The sequence below is a fragment of the Gekko japonicus genome, unplaced genomic scaffold (genome assembly GCF_001447785.1).
Source record: "Gekko japonicus isolate JY-2015 unplaced genomic scaffold, Gekko_japonicus_V1.1 scaffold1037, whole genome shotgun sequence".
Lineage (NCBI taxonomy): Eukaryota > Metazoa > Chordata > Lepidosauria > Squamata > Gekkonidae > Gekko > Gekko japonicus.
In genome coordinates this window covers 538,134-556,142 of record NW_015171534.1, presented here as the reverse complement: position 1 = coordinate 556,142, position 18,009 = coordinate 538,134, and the positions used below count along the sequence as shown (strand labels likewise).

Genomic DNA, 18,009 nt, shown 5'->3' with positions numbered 1-18,009 from the left:
CGCCCTGCTTCCGGCCCTCATTCAGCCAGGAGGAGGCAGGAGAAGAGGGAGGGTAAGTTGCTTCCTCCCTGCCTCTCCCCACCCCTGCCTGCCTGGGGCCAGGGAGGGCCTTCGCGGGGCTTCCTTGCACTCCCGCCGGCCTTGCAGGTCCACCGCCGGGCCCCTCATGGGGCTCGGCAGTGGAGCTGCAGGGCCGGTGGCGGCGGCCGGGACCGTTGGGGGCGGGGTGTGTGGCCTTATGACACACTTCCGGTGATGTCAGGGGGTGTGGCCTTATGACACACTTCCGGTGATATCAGGGGGTGTGACATATGCTAATGAGTTATGCTAATGAGTTCCCCTAGCTCTTTTTCTACGAAACGACCCCTGGCTAAGTTATATTTCAATATATGCATTGTGAATAATCACATCTGCCCAGGGGCTGTTTCTAGGTGAGGAAAGGACAATTTAATCTTTTTCCTCCTCCCCCTCTTATATGCAAGTAGCCCTTCCTGCTTTACGAACTATGAAAGCAAAGACTCTGCCTGTATTCCCCACACATGCCCTGCCTTCTTCAAGTGCATACAAGCTAAGTGTTGCCTGTTGTTGTGAGCAAAATAATTCCAAATAGCTGTATTGGCTTATGCAAGGAATGCTGCAGTTTATGAAGTATAAGGATCCTTCCCAAGCCAATAAGCCGGCAATGCCATTACAGAGAACTTGTATGCTAAACTGCCAATCAGGATAATGACGTGTGGCACAAACGTGACTTAAGTGTTAAGTGTTCTGGCCGGATGGTGTACATATCAAAAACATATCTGTTGCCATTCCCCTCTCTTCCTGCTCAAAACCCAGTGAAACAGAAGCCCTGTTCACATATTACAGTGAACATATGTATATCTTGCATGAGCATATAGAATCATGGAAGGGACCTCCAGGGTCATCTAGTCCAACCCCCTGCACAATGCAAGAAATTCACAAATACTCCCCACACACTCCCAGTGACCCCTGTTCCATGCCCAGAAGACAGCAAAAAAACCCTCCAGGATCCCTGGCCAAACTGGCTTGGAGAAAATTGATTCCTAACTCCAAAGGGGTGATTAGCATTTCCCTGGGCGCGTAAGGAAGGACCGTGAGAACTAAGCACTGCCCTCTCTCTCATGATCTGCCTAAGTTCACAGAATCAGCATTGCTGTCAGATGGACATCTAGCCTCTGTTGAAAAACCAGGGTTTTTAAGAAAAGGACTACCAGCCAAAAAACTAGTAGAGCCGAACCCCTATCAAAACCTATTTGGTCTACAGACACGCCTTTGGACAGCTCCCCCAGGCCAATACCTGAATCTTCCTCATGAACACATGCTGAACATATGAACTCCTGAAGTTGCCTAATACGGACTCAGACCACTGGTCCATCAAGGTCAGTATTGACTACTCAGACTGGCAGCGACTCCCCAGAGTCTCACCTATTATCTGATCCTTTTTTTAGCTGAAGGGGCTTGGGGTTGAGCCTGGGACCTCCTGCATGTCAAGCAGATGCTCTACCACTGAGCCGTGGCCCTACTGCATCCTTCCTCATCTCAACAGAATATAAAGCACTACATGCTACACAAATGCTAAATATTATTTTCCTATCATAAGAACATAAAAGAAGCCATGTTGGATCAGGCCAATGGCCTACCCAGTCCAACACTCTATATCACACAATGGCCAAAACCTCGGTGCCATCAGGAGGTTCACCAGCAGGGCCAGAACTCCAGAAGCACTCCCACTGTTGCCCCCCCAAGCACCAAGAATACAAAGTATCACTGCCCCAGACATAAGAACATAATAGGAGCCAATGTTGGATCAGGACAATGGCCCATCCAGTCGAACACTGTGTCACACAGTGTCCAAAACCCAGGTGCCTTCAGGAGGTCCATCAGCAGGGCCAGAAATCCATAAGTCCTCCCAGTCTTGCCCCCAAGTACCAAGAATACAAAGCATCACTGCCCCAGACAGAGTGTTCCATCTATATCTTGTAGCTAATAATAGTCTCTGATGGATCCATTTTTTACCACAAATTTTTCATTATTTTCCCCAACCTTTGGAGGGTCCAAGCAGCCTCTTAAGTTTGGAACTTTAGGACTCCCTCCCTCAGGAGATTCATCCATCTCCCCCTATCGGTGTCTTCTGCAAGCAGATGGAGACATTTTTGTTGCATTCGGCATAACCCCAATAGTGGTTATTGGCCTCCTCCCGAGTTCTGGTATTATTTATGCATTGCTATTGAATTATTTTATCATTTTAAATGTTGTTCTAATGTTTTTAAGTGTGCCATCTTCAAGACCCCAGTCAGGTGGAGAAGTTAGCCTAAAAATATTTTAAATAAAGTAAATCAAGAGCCAGAGGCAATTTGTCATAATCCCTGCCAACATGTTAACTGCTCAGCTGAACCTTTGGGGAAAAGGCTAAGAAATCACTGCTCTTCTGTATCTCCCATCTATACCCAGGACAGGATTTTCCATTGTATATTCATTTCATTTTTTTCACACACACAAAAAACAGCTAACTCAATTTTGCAAAGTTTGAAACATTCCCTTGACCAATCTGGCATTCAATAACTGCCGTTGGCAAGCCCTGTTCCCTTGCTCCACGCTTCTTACCTCTGAAAATGTTCCGTCCCCAAACCACTTCACCTGGCACATCCTGGGAGCAGCCTATTGCTTGCTTTCCAAAACCCTATAATGGCTGCCCGCCTCCAAGAGACGCCTTTGATCATGCCCCAGATGAGTTCCCCGATTCTAAAATCCTTCCCATCCTTGGTGCCTTCCCCCATCTGTCCCAAAGCACAACGGCATGTGCAAAAAGAAAAAAACCTCGCCCAGCGGCACTGCCTGCGGGACCTCCACCCAGCAGCAGTCAGGGGCTCACCTGCATCGTCCCTCCCCCAGCCCCGAATCCCTGATGGCTCCAAGGTGGTGAAGCGCGGTGGCATGGGGGGGGGAAACCCTTCCAGACCAGAGAGTCTTGGACTCAGGACAGACAGGACCTTCCTCTCAGGCCCAGGTTCCCAGTGGGTGGGCAAGGGGGCTGCCCGCATCCACCTCCTCCCCTCCAGCACCAAAAGCCTCATCTCAATGCAGACCAGGCAACCCCCCCACCCGGAGGAACATGGCAACGCGCAGGACCTCCCAGTTCCTGCCCAGCAGCTGTGAGGGTCCCACTCGCATCCTCCCACCCTCCCCCAGCCTCGACTGCTTTGAAGAGAACAGGCCAGACAACCCCCCCACTGGCACGCCAGACAGGAGGAAAGCACATGGCTGCAATAAGGGACCCCCCCCAAGCCTCCATCCCCTAAGCTTCCTCATGGCCTAGCCCGAGTGGAGCACCAACAGCTGCTGCATGGGCTCGGGGCTGCTGGGGGGGGATGGGCAATAACTCCAGCCATTGGGACTTGGGATCCTGGCCTGCCCTACCCAAACCTTACCTTCCCAGCAAGGGGCTGGGGCTCCCAACTGTGGGCTGGAGTGCTGGCAGCACGACTGCTCGCACATGTCCTGAGGCTTGGGTTGGAGAGATGCGGGCAACGACAGCAAGAGCAAGCAGATGCTCAGCACCACCACACCACCTGAGGGCTGCTGGGAGCAGGGGTTCCCTGGAGGCTTGAAAAATAAACAGAAGTCAGTAAGCTAGGACAGAAAAGAAGAGAACAGCACAAGAATGAATTCTGATGATGAAAGCGGGAGGGCCGAGATGTCCCCCTGACCTCAGAGAAGAAGGACCCTTCACGGTAAGTGCCAGTGGGCCGTTCTCCCTCTGGGGTGGAGGACATCTCCATGGAACCTCCCAAAGCAGTGTCCCTCATTTTGGTGGGTCTTCGTCATCTGCTGATGTCACAATGTGCTGCAGGACTCTTCTTCCAAATGCTGCATCTGCTGAGGCCATGGTGTTCAGCTTGTAGTGGCGTACGAAAGTTGATATGGAGCGCCATGTTACTGCTTTGCAAACCTCCTCCACAGGTGCTCGGTTGATGAATGCTGCATTAGTAGACACACTTTGCAGAGAATGAGCTGTAATGCCCTTGGGATTGTAAGCTCCCACAATACAAGACTTTAGCACCGTGCTGATAGATGTCTTGGACATCTTGTCTCCTTTGAGTGGAGGACAGATGTTTACCAACATGGATTCCGTCTTCCTGAGAGTCTCTGTCTGTGCAATGTAAATCTTGAGTGCCCTTCTGACATCAAGGATATGCCACACGAGCTCCATAGGATGCTTCAGATGAGGACAGAAGGTTGGCAGATATATCTCTTGTGACGGGTGGAAGGCAGATAATACCTTTGGCTGAAAAACAGGGTCTGTGCGGAGCACGACCTTGTCTCTGTGAAACATGGAGAAATTGGACTTGACTGACAAGTTCTGAGACCCTTCTTGCAGAAGTCACCACTACCAGAAACAGTGTTTTCATGCGCAGCCACCTCAGACTGACATTGCGCAACGGCTCAAAGGGTGCTTTGGTGAGCACTGTTAAGAGAGTATGCAGCCTCCACGTCAGAAAATGATGAACCTGTGGTGGTGACTGGACTGTTGCCCCCTGAAGGAAAAGCTGTACGTGAGGATGCCTGGCTGTCTTGTAACACCGTACAGAGAGCCACAATCTGTCTGCACAGAGTAGAAAGTTTTAACCCAGAGTCCAAACCTTTTTGCAGAAAGGAAAGGAAGGATGCCAACAAGGGGAGCGGTGGCACAGAAGATTTATCCTCTGGTTAACATCTGAACTGAACAGAGCTGCTGTCAGTTCTAGCCCGCGCTGGTGTGAGCTACCAGCCTTGTCCCCAGCTCGCCGTCCACCCAGCAGTTCGAAAGCTTCAGCGAGTAGATAAAATAGGTACCACTCCTTAGAGAGGGTGGGCAGGAGGTGTTAGCCGGCAAATGGAATGTCCAGCTCGGAAGCTCGGAAGCCTGGAAAAAAGACCTCTTCGGCATTAAGAAGCCTGTGATGGGCTATTCCGGCCAGGTGGTGGCAGTGTGGCGCAACAACTCAAAGCAGTCCTGGAAGAACCAACGTCATCAATCCAAGCCGAAGTGAATGCCATCCAGAACACGTCTGAAGCCTACAGCTCAACAAAATCCCTGTCGGCTGCAAACGTGTGTGATTTAAAGAACTACATGTTGTCCTCCCTTACCCCTATGAATCATTGTTAGTCCCTTGTGAAACTTGTGTCACTGTAAATCGCTCAGAGCCAGCAGCTCTGCAGGATTGAGCAATCAATAAATCGAAAGGTATTATTAAGGAAGAAAAGGGGCCGATCCTCTTCTGGCTACACCTCCAAACGAAGGCCTTCCAGGTAGTGCTGTACATGCGAATGGTGGACTGCCTTCTAGATGAAAGAACGGTGTCGGTAACTCTCGGCTGAATATCCTAGCTGATAGAGATTCCTCCACTCAGTTTCCATGCAGTCAAACACAGCCAGTCCGGGTGGGGGGTGCCAAATCGATCCCTGAAGCAACATGTCCGTGGTCACCGGGAGAGTCAGAAGTTGGCCAATTGCCATATCTCTCAGGGTTGAGAATCACGGCCGACATGCCCACAGTGGTGCCACCAGGATCACCTCTGCTTTCAGTTCCCTGACTCTCCGAAGAGTTCTGGGTATCAGTGGAAGGGGAGGAAAGGTGCAGGCCCTCAGGCCATGGCACTGTCATTGCATCCATCGCTTCCGCATCATGGTGATAGTACCTGGTAAAGTACCTTGGAAGCTGATGGTTTTCTGGTGAGGCAAACAGATCCACTAGGGGTTGCCCTAGCTGAGCTGATCATGTTGAACAGGTCTGGATGCAGCGCCCATTCTCCCTCGCAAACGGTTTCCCTGCTGAGACAGTCGGCCCGTACGTGGTCTGCTCCCCTGATGTGCTCTGCTCTTAGGGATGTCAAGTTCCTTTCAGCCCAAACTAGAATCCCAGTGCAGTCAAGATGACCAGGAACCACCCTGCTTGTTGAGGTAAGCTTTAGCTGAAAGGTTGTCCGTCCGCACCAACACATGCTGTCCTCGCAGGTGAGAGCTGAAATGATTCACAGCATGATAAGTGGCTCTGAGCTCCAGCACATTGATTGGAAGGCTCACTTCGGCAGGGCAACATTGGCCCTGAGCTGGAGGTCCTCCAGGATCACGCTCCAGACAGACAGACTTGCTTCCGTGAAGATCTCTGAGAGTTGTTGGGTGTGATAGACTTACCCTGGCGAAGGATGTCCAGCTTGGACCACCATAACAAACTGCTCTCTTTTTTTTCAAATTTAAATTTTTACTTTAAACAGTAATAAACAGTCAATAAGAAGATCAAATCAGTCAATCCTAATGGAAAAGATTGAAGGTCAAAAAAGACAGGGACGGCAAAGGATGAGATGGTTAGACAGTGTCATAGATGCAACCAACATGAAATTGAGCAAACTTCAGAGGACGGCGGAAGACAGGAGGGCCTGGCGGGAGCTGGTCCATGGGGTCGCGAAGAGTCGGACTTGACTGTGCGACTGAACAACAACAACAACATATATCAGCATTGGAACTAAACTTGGTCAATACATTAACAAGCAAGAAATGCAATGTAGTTTACATATGGTGAAATACTTCATAATACTTTTTAGGAACTTTGAATTTAGATGACCCAGCATTAAACATATACTCAAGAAAAGGAAACCATTTCAAATGAAGATTCAATTTCTTATGGGGAAGATTCGCACTGGCGATTACATCAGATATCTTATCCATAATATAAAAATAAGATACAGTCCAACATTATAAATCCATAAAACCAAGGTTATGAACAGTTAATTAATTCACAACATACCCACTAAAATCAGTATTAGCTAGGAGCAGTATTGGCCCGTATTTTCCTTGCAGCCAAGGCAAATAAAGCCATTCTATTGGATACATCGGCATTGGCATCGGCTAGCAAAAATATAATTTTCTCTGGGACTGAATAAAAGCTTAAAACTGATAAAATACCAGATAAAAATTTTGACCTAGGCTGGGAGTACAATGAGCAATCAAAAATATAATGGGAGAGATCCTCAATAGCAGAAGAGCCATAAATACATAAACGCTGTGCCTTGGGTGTTCTACTATAATGGCTGACCAATACGGCCGTAGGCATTGATTCAAAGCGCAAAGATGTAAAAGCTGCTCTAAGGTTATGATTATCTATATTAACCAGATATCGTGATCTAAAATGATCATTCTTAAATGATTTAAACCAGGTAGCAGACTGTGTTTTTAAAATTAAGTGTCTATTATCCATAATATAGTAGTCCCATATCTTTAAATGCCATGAGGAAAGTAGCAGTTTATTGGGGGACTTCCAACTACTGGCTATAACCACCTTAGCAGCCGTCAGTAAAACGGAAATAAGGTCCTGTCTTATTTTAGGAATATGGCATTCATTCCAATGATCTAAAAGAATACGGTCAGGTTGCAGAGGGATCAAATAACCTGCGATTTCTTTGATTGACAAAATTATCTTGGACCAGAATTGTTGAACAAAAATACATGACTGCTCTTGACTGTGCTTGGGACCCGAAGATTTCTTTCCATGATAGCACATTGATAAGGCCAAAGGAAATGCTGCAAAGGTCTGGAATGAAGGCGCGCCCATTGGACCATGTCTGTACTGGATATCATGAGACCCAGGAGTTTTGCCAGTGTCATTAGAGTGAATGAACTGTTCTGGTTCACCAAGGACGCCAGTCCTCAGATCTTCCTGGCTTTGGTTAGAGGAAGGAAAAGAGAGTTGCAGGTTGTGTCAATAATCACTCCCAGATGCTTGATCCTCTGTGCTGGCTGAAGGGAGCTTTTGGGGAAATTGACTAGGAACCCGTGACTCTGAAGGCACTGGAGTGTCACCTCTGTGTTCCGGATGGAACCCACTCTGCTGTTTGCTCTCACTAGCAAGTCATCTAGAAACGGATGCACATGGATTCCCTGGTTCTGGAGATGCACCACTGGGTTGATAATCAACTTGGAAAATAGCCTGGAAGCCATGGAGAGACCAAATGGAAGGGCTCTGTATTGAAAACGTTGGTTGCCCACGCAAGCAAACGCTTGGGTCTGGTGTCATGATCCCCTCTGTCGGTCTTGTTGAAGGAGGGTTTGTGGAATCTAGACCCATAGGGACCTTTAGGGGTAAGGGTTTGGCAGAATCCCAGGTGTTCTTCTTAGGGTCCTGATGGAATCCGCTCCGTACATTGTATGGATCTAGGCATGGCCTTTTTCTTGTCACATGTCTCCACGAGGATCCTATCCAAGGCATCACCGAACAGGTGATCTCCCTGGAAAGGGTAGGCCCTCATGATGGACCTGGAGAGTGCATCAGCCTGCCAGGCTCTTAACCAAAGAAGCCTTCTGGTCACTGCCATCAATGCACAAGATGCAAAGGTTAGAACACCAGTGAAGGAGTTTTCCTTGAGGATGTGAGTGGCTCCCTCCAAGAGACCTTGGTTGTCTTCAGGTAGAAGTTGAATTATCTTGCAGATCCAAACTATGGCTGCTCTGGAAGCAACAGAAGTTGTGGAAGCTGCCTTCACCATCATGGCAATTGCTTCATGGATCCTTTTTAGTGTTGCTTCAGCCTTCTTATCCGTGGAGTCACGAATTGTGCCCAAACCATCTTCAGATACGAGGCTGGTCTTCTGGAGAGCTGCCACTAGTCCATCCACTGGAGACATTGGCATAATTAGGCAAAGCGTTCCACAAATGCTGGAAACTGCTTATTGGCTGTGGGCCTGTCCCATTCCACCCTTAGCTGGCGCTCAAAATATTCAGAGAAGAGAAACACCTTTTCAGTATTTTCCTCTGGGGGGAAGAATTCAGAGTTACCTCTAGATCTAGACTTGAACTTGGACCGGGGCGAGGGGGGTCTTCGGTCCTCAGGGAAAGGAGTTTCCTGGTTTTCTAAGGCCTTGATAGGCTTTGTTGAAAGAAATTGATAGTCTTCAGCCTTGAAGAACTGGCTGGACTGCTCAGGAACCTTGATCTCTTCCTCCTCATCGTCAGAGAGAAATCCCCCCTCCTCCCTATCATCCTAAACAGAGGCAGAGGAATCCTCATCACCCCAGTGACCCCCCCTTTCCCTTCTGTGGTGTGGGGGAGGGGCTTTTCGTGCTGTCTTAGTGAGCCAGGAGGTGGGCACTGGAGGATGAACGGCCTGTGAGGCAGAAGCCCCTTGTGTGGGGAGTCCCACTCTGCTACAAAAGGAGGAGATCTCCTGCTGCATGGCTTGTCTTAGTACAGCCATGAGACCAGAGGAAGCTATTATTGTCCCTGCACCGGGTACATTACTGCTGCGTGACTCAAAGCTCTCTTTCGGGCCCGTGGTGGTCTGAATGGGAGATCTGGTCTTCTTCCTCCGCTCCCATGGGGACCTGGGCTGATATCTGGAGGCTATCAGAGCCAAACTCCACACCCCCAAAATGGCCGCCAGCAGGCCGATGGCACTCCGATGACAGGGTGGGCTCTTCTCCCGATGGTTGCAAGCAGTGCTTCTGGGTGTGCAGCACCACCGCCGGCTCAGCCGGGTCCATTGGGGTGGCGCGAGAATGCCTTAAGGGCAAGTCGGCCCCACTGATGACTTGCACTGCAGCCACATTCATGGTGCATGCACTCTCCTCTTCGTCCCCCAATGAGAAGCCGCTGGGGGGCTCTGTTGCCACCATGCGGTCATTGGAACCCAAGCCGTTAGATCTGCAGGGCTCATAGCAACTGAGTCGCCTTTGCTTCAGAGAGGGAGCAAAGAAGGAAGGGGAGAAGAAGAAAAGGAACCAGGAAGGAAGGAAGGCAAGTGAATAAAAGTCAAAAGTTAGGCTGAAAAAGAATGAAAAAGATGGAGAAAAATGGAGAATTAAGGCTAAGCCTGTTCTACTGCTGCTTCTCCCTGTAGAGGCAGGAACAGAACTAGGGGATGGGCTGTTCCGAAGGCACCAACAAGAAGTGGGGAAAAGTATTTCCTACTTCCCTAAAGGCGCAGTGGGAATAACCCATGGAGATGTCCTCCACCTCAGAAGGAGAACTTGCCACAGTTTGTTGTTACCACACAATCAAAGGCTTTACTGTAGTCAATGAAGCAAAAGCAGATGTTTTTTCTGGTACTCCCTTGCTTTCTCCATAATCCAGTGAATGTTGGCAATTTGATCTTCAGTTCCTCTACCCCTTCGAAACCCAGCTTAGTTAAATTTTGCCATAATTGACAGAACTTTTAAGGATTCCTTGCAAGTTATTATACAGTACTTGGTATAACAGTTCTACTTCCAAAGGCCTGCTGGGGCTGGGGGGGTTCGATTTTGGTTTTTAGTTTTGCTTTGAACCTTTTCTAAAAAACCTCCCCCTCACCACCGCCCTTCTCCTCAAGAATGCTCGAAATAATTGGCTCAGACATTAGTGGATAAAGCATTTTTTCCCTTACAGCCTCATTAGACTGAAATAGTTCTTGAATGTATTTATTTATTTGTGAGGCATTTTTTCATCCAAGGGCATGAGGGCAGCACATATTACCTTTGAACTCTTGTCTCCCTAGATGCCGTAACCGTTATACCACACTGGCATTCTGCAACCCTCTTATCCACCCATGGGTAACCTATACAAAACTGCTAATTATGGACAAAGAGAAAAGGGATTCAGAGACAAATTAAAAATTAACAGAACTACAATCAAGGTTGTGATCATTATCAGGGTAATATTTGCATCATTTGTGACAGCATAAAACAAACCGCTACAGCTTCTACAAAACCATATGAAGACCTCATTTAACCTAGTGTTAATGCCACTTACTAATTTTCTCTCATTCTTGCAATAGCCTGTAGATCCAAAGATGACAGAGAGGCACAGAATCCAGAGCTTTACAAAATGCGGCATTTCCCATCACAGAGTTGATACCATGATACAACGAAAATACTGGAATATTCCCTTCACAATTCACAGAAGACAGCAGAATTTCCTCAGAGACTGGACCTGGCAACCGTACCAGCAACATAGTTTTGGAGAACCCAGAGGATGTATCAGCCATGTTAGGGATTTAAGACTGTACTGGGTTTTAGGCATCATCATGAATGCTAAATAAATAGTGAAGTCTGGTCCTTGGAAGTCAACCTTCAACACTGTGAGGTAGAAGAACCTACATGGGCTTGGATCAGTGGCTATTAGCCACAAGGTATAGATTGGGGCTATGGGGCAAGTGATGCTCTGTCTTCTTGGTGCTTGGGGGGGGGGGTCAACAGTGGGAGGGCTTCTAATGTCCCGGCCCCACTGGTGGACCTCCTGATGGCACCTGGTATTTCTGGCCACTGTGTGACACAGACACAGAGTGTTAGACTGGATGGGCCTTTGGCCTGAGCCAACATTGGCGTCTCTTATGTTCTTATGGATCCAGACCAGCATTTCGTGGAGGGCAAGGGTTTCTACTTGCAGGGTGTGACTTTCTTACTTCCCCCCTCCCACAACAGCCCAAATGTCCCCCCAAATCCTATTCCTGGGGGAATGCAGAGGCCAGGAAACAGAGTTTCAGGTTGCTGCAGGAGAAGGACAGAAAAATTGCAATCCCCAGGCAAATATTCTTATACCAGTGGTGGGCTCTTTTTGTAGCAGGAACTCCTTTGCATATTAGGCGACACACCCCTAATGTAGCCAATCCTCCAAGAGCTTACAGTAGCCCCTGTAAGAAGAGCTCTGTAAACTCTTGGAGGATTGGCTACATGAGGGGTGTGTTGCCTAATATGCAAAGGATGTATGAAATGTGCATGTGTGAAATGCAATCAGCTGCACAGTATTGTATTGCCTGAATATGTGCAAAGTGACCTACACAATGGGCTCCAGCTGTTTATGAGCAGCCCAAATGCCCAATGAAAAACTGCCCCTCTGCTTGTGACTGGCAAACAGAACATGTCTGGCAAACCGGCAGATACTCAAGCATCCCTACTAATGACTTTCAGGGCTCTTTTTGTAGCAGGAACTCCTTTGCATATTAGGCGACACACCCCTGATGTAGCCAATCCTCCGAGAGCTTACATTAGCCCCTGTACAAAGAGCTCTGTAAGCTCTTGGAGGATTGGCTACATTAGGGGGTATGTCGCCTAATATGCAAAGGAGTCCCTGCTATGAAAAGAGCCTGGAGCCAAGACCTATCTTACTACTAATGTATAACTCAAATTACTTTTAGACGGAGGACTGCATATACAAGACTGCTCTGTTAGTGGAAAATAAATCACCACTATCCCTAATGTAAGAGATTTGTATATACAAAAAAGACAACACATAGCATTTTATTTCTTATTACTTTATGACATTTATGTCCAGGTATGGCCAGGCTTCCACAACAAGATATTGGGACTAAATCCCACAACAGTTACTATAAACTCTGGGAAACCATAAATAGAAGCAGCAGCACAAAAAACAAACTGGCAAGCAATCACAATCTTATTGCTTTATATAAGAAAAAGGTTAGGAGAAAAGCTCAAATGCTTCCACAAAGACCAAATATCATGGGGAAGAGAGTTTGAGAATATTCAGACAACTATTGGGAAAAAAGCCTTACTTTAGGGCAGGTAATAACCTCAGGCTGGTAATAACCTATCTGCTATCCAAGATGAAACCAGGAGCAAAGCCTTACTGGCTGGTCTTAGGAAAGTCATACATGTTCTGTCAGATACTTTGAACCCAAAACATTTAGGGCTTTGGGGGTTAAAATAGACAATAAATGGGGGGGAGGTGGGAATCACAGAACAAATGAGTAGCTCAAGCCCCACAAGCGAGTGGCAGCAACATTTTGAACCCATTGATGCTTCCATCTGAAGCCTCATATGGACCACTTTATGATCTAGAAATCTCTAAAACATGGTGGCAGTGTCCTTTTGTTCCAATAGCGGAAACAGCTAGCAGATTAGCCCAAGGTGCTAAAAGTCAAAGCTATCAGACTACAGCATTGCTCTATAAACTGAGTTAGGAAGCTGAAAGTGTCTTAACCAAACCACCTTTACCCAATATTAAATTTAACAGCTTGCTTGTCGTTCAAATCCCTTCACTGTCTAAATTTATTCATACTCTCAGTGGATTGCCTTTGGCTAGCCATTGGAATTAATGAGATTTTAATCCAGACAAGTCCTAACATGTTACTAACTTGATGGGGAATTCACCCCAAAAATACCTTCATTCAACAGTATCAGAGGGTATTTCTGCTTTTCTGTAATACAACTGAGAGATTCAATCCCGTAGCACTTCAAAGTCCAACAACATTTTGGGGGTATAAGCTCCCTTTGTCAGTATCCGACCAAGGAAGCATTGACACTTGAAAGCTTATAGCCCAAAACTCTTGTTGGTCTCTAACGTGCTACTGGACATGAATCTAGCCGTTCATTCAACAGATCACTCAACGCAAGCTTTCTGCTCTGCTCCTACCCAAGAAGCAAGGTTGTAAAATTTTAGAGGTCCTGCAAGAAGACTCGCATAAGCTGCAGTCACACTGGAGGTTTGGCGCGATGTGGTGGTGCCTCTATTTGTGGCGGTTTAAATCATCACAGGAGGGGCTGACCAGACAGCACACCATGAAGTGGCTCCTCTGCACACTGGTCCCACGCTGAAGCATCCACATTACTGGTGCCTCAACCATGGAATGGAGTCCTTGCTGGCAAAGGGAGTCACTTATGCTCATATGTGCTTATGCGCACATCACTACCAGGCAAAAACAAAAACCCACAACCGAGATGGAAGTGACTGTTCACACTTCCCATCCAGCATCTGTTTGCAACAGGGGGGTTCGGATGTCGGGGAAAGTGGAGTGTAAGTGCTGGCATATGTAAAGATCGGACTTTCCCCAGTGTCGGCAAACTCCGCTTCCAGGACAGGATAGATTATCTTGTGACCTCGCTGAGGTGAAGAGGAATCTCAAAATATTTGGGGGGGGGGGGAATTCCCTGTAGGTTATGACTGAAGCATCAGATTAAATCTTGACTTCTATTAACCTAAATATATGTAGCGTTTAAATTTTAAAAACCCAACGAATAGTACTTTCAAATATGTATTCCAAAATTTCACTTTCAAAAGAACTGAGCTGATAACATTTGAAAAGGTAGTATTTTGTTACAATTTAGAGAACTTTTCAAGGCTAAGGGGTCATTTCCTGCAGGAGCGCACAGAAGCGGAGCTCCGGCAGTAAAAAGCCCAGGGGGCGGGCACATGCAACAAGCCCCACCCCCTGCTCCCCGCAGCCCTCAGTCAGAGCAAGAAGCAGCCAGGTAAGCTGCAGAGCCCCCCCCCCCGGCCCCCCAGTCCAAAACAGTCCAGTGGCACCTTTAAGGCTAAGTTTTATTCAGGTACAAGCTCTCCCTCCTCTGTGAGGACAGATCTGCACGTTCCCCCCCCCCCCAATAGCTAGCAATCCAAAAGAGTGCAGTGGAGCCTAAGCAGTGAGTGTTGCCTTCTGACACACTTCCGGTGATGTCAGGGGGTGTGGCATATGCAAATAAGGTATGCTAATGAGCTCCTGCACGTCTTTTTCTACGAAAAAGACTACAACCACTGAACATTTCAGAAGAATTTGTAACTGAGCAAACATCTTCACGTCCAGCGACTGCGAAGAAAGTCATCCAATCTAGCCCCACTGAAAATCAAGGTGAGGCATATAATCCACTCGTCCCCTTTAGTCAAAGGGTAAATATTTTAGAACCAAGTAGACAAACACAGAGCCTGGGCAAATACAGAGCCCCAGTTTTTCATCAAGCGAGATCACAGGTGTCAAACTAATTTGTTATAAGGGACGGATCTGACATAAATGTCACTTTTTCAGGCCATGTCATGGGTGCCATAATATGTAGTGCCAGGTACATGAGATATAAACTTCATATAGGACACAGAAAAACCCAATTAATGATATTATTTTTACTCAAAAAACAAACATGCTTAAAGCATTACCACTCCTACAGTATTTCCTTACAGTATCTCCCTGATGCCCACCTCTCCACCTCCATCGCCTGTTACGCATTAGCATTGGGACAGTATACAGGGACATAATGCACAGCCTCTGTCATTTGGTAATAAAGGTGTCAATGACCTGTTGCTCACAGATCAGATAAGAGCCCTGGAAGAGAACATTAACATTCTCTATTTGGTTTCTAAGCAAGATGCCATACAATGTTCTTTCAAAAAAGAGCCAAAAGTACCTTTCTGAATTATAAAACCAAGAATTAAAAAAAAAAAATAAACAGCACAACACTGTTCAAAACCTACTGTACAATTATTCCAAACACAGAAGTTATTTAGACTATATGCAGCACTGACTAATCAAACTGCATCATATACATTATGTCATTATTATGAATAGGATATCAGTGCCTTTTTCAATACATTTTGAAAGCAAGTGTGGATTTTTAAAAAAAATACTTTGCCCCGGAGGAAGAAACTCAGATATTGCCTCCTAGGAACAGATTTGAGCAGCTCCAAGGAGCCCATCTAGGATGGGAAAAGGTTTGTATCTCCCTCCAGCCTTGCAGTTTTCCAGACAGAACAAGGTTTGAATCCAGTGTCACCTTTATCATCATCAAAGTTTAATTCTGTGTATAAGCTTTGGTGTGCATGCACACTTCTTCAGATACACTGAAACAGACGTCCTCAAACCTTACATATAGCTGCGGGGATTTAATTGTCAGGAAGGACGAGTTACAGTCAAGATGCAAAAGTAACTGGGTGATTGGATTAGCTAAAATTGGATTAAAGCAGTCCTGTTCCTTCAGACCAACAGGGCTACCTACCTGAATCAGTCTTCCTCCTAGTGAGAACTGAGCCTCCTTTGAGAATTACCAGTGACGGTATGAATATGTGATGTCTGAAGCAAACAGCGGTGACATCCAACAACAGAAGAGTGCCAGTTAGCTGATTGGACATTCTAGCAGCATTAACGCATGCCAACAGCATGCTAGACAACAATCAATATAGATTGAAAATCACACTAAAAAGCCATATATAAATATAGTTTATTACAATGATTTGGGATAGGCTGTTGTGACTGATGTGGATATGAGGCAGGGTAAAACTACATGAAAACAAGCCAAGTGAAATGAATGAAAAATGATCTACTAATCCAAATGGATTGGGGTGCAATCACAGACATGTAACACACCCTTAGAGAACTAGTGTTTTCATCGTTTGGGATACTTGTCAGTGCTTTGCAGACCCTTGCTGATTTCAAACCTGTTGAAAGGCGATTAATTTAGGGGGAAACATTACCTCGCCGTAATCAGTTTCCCATTACAGCATAAGACGTTTCCAGTTTTAGGAATCTGATCAGAGTTAATACAGCCCAAAACAGAACTCTTTGTAAATCAGAGCTTTCTAGGAAGCAAAATATTCAGCTGAAAGGGGGGAAAGTGATTGGAAACAATTAGAAAAATAGAAAAAGGCTGTTTGTCCAGTTTGACAGACTCTTCAACCAACTCCAATCCATAGAATTTAGTTAAAAATTGACCACATTTTAAAAAATATATAGCATGAGGATGAAGACAGAAGATCTTCATACTACTGCAATACTTTCTGTTCATGACTTAGTGAACATCCCCCACCCCCAGTCTAGACTACCTGTTATTGGATCCAAACTGATTTCGCTAAGGGAGAATAATCTCTCAGACTTGCAGTGTCATTCAGCCCTGAGATTGTGTCTTGCATTGTTTTTATTTTTACTTTAAGGCTGTTTTGTGAGTTGGGGAAAGAGATTATGTTTGTATGTTCAGCATACAAACCTGAACTGGCTCACGGGGGGGTGGGGGTGGAGTAGACGATTGGATGCCACCCCCAAATCTGCCATCTTAATAAAAATGTTCTAAAGACGTCCATCATTCATCACAGCAGGCAAATCAGCTTATTCATAATCAACAAGAGCTGGCTTCAGGGTGGCATTGGACCTATGCAGTACCTTTACTATTTGTCTTAATCTGGAACAACTATTATCCTAGTTATGGATTCAGTCATTAAACACAGACTTTAAACTCTCCCTTAAACACGTATTTCTAATGTTTGGGAAACGAATATTTAATTCTGAGCATTAGAGAGGAGTAGCTGTGTTAGTCTGTAGCCGCAAAATACACCAGGAGTCCAGTGGCACTTTAAAGACTAACAAAGCATATTCCAGCATCGTGAGCTTTGGTAAATCAGAGCTCAGTTCAACAGATGCATGCACCCTAACTCCCATCGCCAGAAACAAGGGAGCTTTGACTCTTGAACGTTTACACCCCCAGAATGCTGACCTCTAAGGTGCTACTGGACCCGAATCTCGCTTTTCTACTGCAGACCAATGCAGCCACCCACCTAAAACCACCTCCACATATCCACATACACTCGATTCAGTCAGTTTTTCAGCAATACGGACTAGAACTCCACTGCATCTACAACCTTACACCCTTGAGCCATCCTGAGTAGGAAAGGACATCCAAAGGGTAAATAATCCTCGTCTAAGGGGGACCTCCTGTGCAATACTATTGTTTCCAGGCTCCTTGTGTTTTGTAGAATTTCTCTTGTTCAGTCAACATTGCACCAACTCAATAAGCAATCCATGTGATCTACACAGAATAAAATACTGCCGTCCTCCACCGCTGGAGTGGGAAACTGCCCAAAGCCCCTGTAAGAGGGGGTGCGTAAATCGCCACCCGCAGAACTCGTGACCAAGGCTCCCTCTAAGCTGCGGAGCCTTGTGAGCAAAAATTCTACTTTGTGAGCTGCTGGCATGAAAGTTGTGAGCCAGCGATTTGGCTCCTGCCTAAATCAGTTTAGGAGCTGCGGTGGCTCAAGTGGTTAAGACGCTGAACTGCAGGCTGTGGAAGGTCGGTAGTTCAGCAGTTCGAGACTCGAGTGTGCCGCGTGACGGAGTGAGCTCCCGTCTCTAGTTCCAGCTCTTGCCAACCTAGCAGTTTGAAAGCAAGGAATTGCAAGTAGATAAATAGGTAACGCTTCGGTGGGAAGGTAACAGCGTTCTGTGTGCCTTGCTGTTTAGTCATGCCGGCCACATGACCACGGAAACGTCTTCGGACA

The 18,009-nt window shown here is 46.5% G+C and overlaps 1 protein-coding gene across 1 annotated transcript in view; it reads right to left on the bottom strand.

The window, feature by feature from the left end:
* TFCP2L1 (transcription factor CP2-like 1) overlaps positions 1-18,009 on the bottom strand; it is an 85,462-nt gene that overhangs the window by 66,607 nt on the left and 846 nt on the right. The window lies entirely within an intron of this gene.